At 31.1% G+C, this 3,781-nt stretch overlaps 1 long non-coding RNA gene across 1 annotated transcript; it reads left to right on the top strand.

Annotated features, from left to right (window-relative positions):
• The first annotated feature begins 715 nt into the window (after positions 1-715).
• Positions 716-3,537, top strand: LOC130654809 (uncharacterized). The gene is made up of 2 exons (XR_008984498.1): positions 716-3,051; positions 3,421-3,537. It is a non-coding gene; the product is annotated as an uncharacterized LOC130654809 (long non-coding RNA).
• Positions 3,538-3,781: the final 244 nt, after the last annotated feature.

Consider the following 3,781-nt stretch of genomic DNA (forward strand, 5'->3'; position numbering starts at 1 on the left):
TAAGGTCGGAGATGCCCTGGTATTCATCTTCGAGGGTGATCTGCTGGACATCATTGTGGAGCGTTGTTGTTGATGAAATTTGCTCCTTCGCCTTGTTATAGTAGTAATTAGCAGTATCCCTCACCCTCCGTAGTCGATCAGCGAGAGCGTCCCGTGTTGCTGCTACTGGTCCTGACACGGTTTCATATAGTTTACCTATAGCTCAATTAGCACGGTCGGGCTTTGAGTATGGGAAATACCCCTACTAAATTGCGCATGCTCGAAATTTTGTTGATGTCAGCATTATCCCCGCTAGTCGCTATTGCGCATGCGCAGGATTTTATCGGAATCGGATTTGTTTTCAAATGCCGTCGGATTTACCGATTTTGGGAGGGTAGGGGCTGGTGTGGGGGTGGAGGTGGTGGAAGCGGGGGTTTGACGGGGTAAAGGTGTCAAAGGAGCGGAAAACCGCTTATATTCATTCCCTCCTACTACTTTTCTTGATCAGCGTCTCAAGAGCTATAACATCAAGGCAACGGGTATACAAATTTCGAAAAAATAATTTTCTGTACTTTTATTATATATATATATATATGTAACCAAGTAAAATATTGAATAATAATAATAATAATAATAATAATAATAATAATAATAATAATAATAATAATAATAATAATAATAATAATAATAATAATAATAATAATAATAATAATAATAATAATAATAATAATAATAATAATAATAATAATAATAATAATAATAATAATAATAATAATAATAATAATAATAATAATAAGGATGTTCCTAATTTGATTTAGGATAGCCTGACATCTTTTTCGGATAGCCTGCCATCTTCATAGGATAGCCTGCCATCTCGTAGGATAGCCTGCCATCTCATAGGATAGCCTGCCATCCTCATAGGATAGCCTGCCATCTTCATAGGATAGCCTGCCATCCTTGTCGGCCGCCGTTAACATTTCCACTTGTTTTTAATAATGGTTGACAGTCTGGCAGACCATCTCTGTAAGAGGATGCTTGTTTAATAAGCTAAGCATAACCTATATGATTAGCTAGCTGTTGTGTTTTTTGTTTGTTTATACAGAATGTAATCGTTAATTTTAATATGTTACTGTGAAGTGGTTTACTGTAGTAGGCGGAGACTAAAGTTTTTCTAAACTAATAGCTGTAGCTAGCTAGCTGTAGTCCTAATTACGTGATTATCTAAACAAACATATTGAGTTGTTGTTATGGTACTATTAAATATATATATTAAAGTTATAAATACAAGACTTATTGCTATGGTTAGTTTGAGTGTGTAACTTCATAGGTGCCTGGTGTTGTGATAACTTGACACTTGTGTTAAAAAAGCAATATATAGCTAATGACCCTCCTGTCTGTAGCTAGCTAGCACATGACTATCATGTGGGCACATGATAGTCATTGATCACATCATTTTGTTGAATAAATCACACTTATTTGTTCATTATTTAGTCATAATAGCTTATTTTCTTCAAAACATCTTATCTGCCTCTTTAAATCTGCCTAAATTTCTAAACAGAGAAAGCATAGCTAAAAACAAACTTTTTTTGCACTAATTCTGTTACAATATTCCAAAAGCACCACATAACAAAAATAGGTCACTAATTGTCTGTTTGCTGAAGATATTATATCCTTGATATATATTCATGCTTAGGAAATGAGTCTCAGGATGCTCAATCATATATATGACCTATGTCATTTAAACTCTGTGTATAGTTTCTTCGTCAGGTCATAAAAAGAGATTTTTCGAAAGCTTGTCAAAACGCAGTTTGCGATGAAGTTCCAGATATATTTAAACTGAGCATAGGCAAAATATTCTTAATTTTTTTGAGAATTCTTCTTGTCAATTTTTTACTACATTCTTAAGTTCTTTTACTTTGGGATAAAAGTTTCAACTCAGTAGTAATTTAAGTGATAAATTGTTTTACTTTGTCAAAACAATTTGTATACTGTGACAGTAAAACAGTAACAGAAACTTCGTAGATATTGTTAAAATATTATCATTTTGTGTCTGTTTATAAATTATGGGAAGTTTGTCCAGTAATTCTAGACCTTGATAAGCTTTGATTACGCATAATATAGGATTTGCTAGTACTATTTCTTCTACTCGTAGAAAAGCAGGGTGTTTTGTTAAGGTTTTATAAGTAATTGTTTACGTTTGAAATTTTTTTGTCCTTTTACTTAGAAAAGTGAAAGGAGAAAGAAATATCTAAGAACATGCTTAACTTTCTTTGTTTGTCTTTTTAGACTAATTCTGTGAAGTATTACGTTCATGTGTTTAACCATGTTAATTTTTAATTGCAGGTTGTCCTTCTAAAAGCATTAGGTGCTTGAGTCTGTATAGTATTTACAATTGTACCAGCAGCAGCAAAATAATAAAGTTCTAGCAATTTAGATCAAAGTAAATAATGATTAAAATTGCTAGAATTTTCTTATTTCGAATTATTTTTTTAACATATTCTTGTAGTGCTTGTAAAAATATTATTCCAAATATTTGACAACTGTCTTGAAAATTTTACCTAGATAATCTAACAAGAACTTACAAATACTTATAAAATGCTTATATATATATATTCTTAAAAAATGATTTATAATAAAAAGTGTTTATAAGTAATTTCTGAAGTTCTTTATGCGTATCTTTCCTATTATTGCATGTGTAGCAGTGTTTCTTCACAATACTTGGGAGTATTACACGATCTATCTAATTTTTCAAATTTTCTCATCAACACTATTTATCTAAAAATAGGATGCATGTTTTCTTCTAATTAGCAAAAAGGTAGTTGTATATATCACACTAAGCAATGATTAAGAAAACTGACAATTTGAAAATTAAATTGCTAAATTGGATTGATTGTGTCCTTAATAGAGTCGTTTTTTGTGGGCAATTTTCTGTGAAAGCATGGTTAAAAATTTTTTTAAACCTCCTATATTTCTAAACACTTTCACTTTAGAGTTCATAATATTACCTGATGGGAAGCACTGAAATGAAAAAAGACAAGAATATGTGCAATCTGGGGATTATCGATATTTCAGGTATGGAGTAACTTTTTTTTCACTTACTGCACCTGTGTAAGAGTGCACACAAAATGCTTTGTGGAGTAGTTAAAAACAATAATCACCTTTCAATGTGATTTTTTAGCACATGTTTATGCATCCAGGTAAATGGTTGCACGTTAGTGTAAATTGAAGCTCTCTAATCACAGCACAAGTATACCAATGTAATTTATGTATTTATAGAAATGGAGTCTATTTTATAGGTCCAATGTATGTATAACGTATAAATATATTATAACACGTTAATTTAGTAAAACACTTTTTATATGACACCATGAAACATACAAACTGCGTCAATGCATAGTGTTTAGTTTTGTCCCGATTTTGATAGATGATGTTATATTTTAGAAAAACTTAATGCTGTTTTACGAGAAAGTCATATCTGCAAAAGAAGAAGAAGAGAAGAAAGAAAAAACTCTTACAATGTATTTTATAGTTTATTGAACTTTTATCACTTCAAAGGAATGATTATGTATTTTCTTTATATCACACTCCCGATAGAACTTTTATTCTTTGTTAAAAGCAGCGTCTGTATAATAAAAAATTACTAATATACAGACTATACACAAAATTTTACAGGCCTTGCGACACCATTAAAAAACAAGAAGATCTAAAATTAGTATTGGAATTGAAGCAATGTCAGCCTGGGACTAGTTTTTAATTATATTAGCAAAACAGTCAGGGTACGATTTTGCTGAGTTATAAAAGC

Source organism: Hydractinia symbiolongicarpus, chromosome 8 (genome assembly GCF_029227915.1).
Source record: "Hydractinia symbiolongicarpus strain clone_291-10 chromosome 8, HSymV2.1, whole genome shotgun sequence".
NCBI classification, from domain to species: Eukaryota; Metazoa; Cnidaria; class Hydrozoa; order Anthoathecata; family Hydractiniidae; genus Hydractinia; species Hydractinia symbiolongicarpus.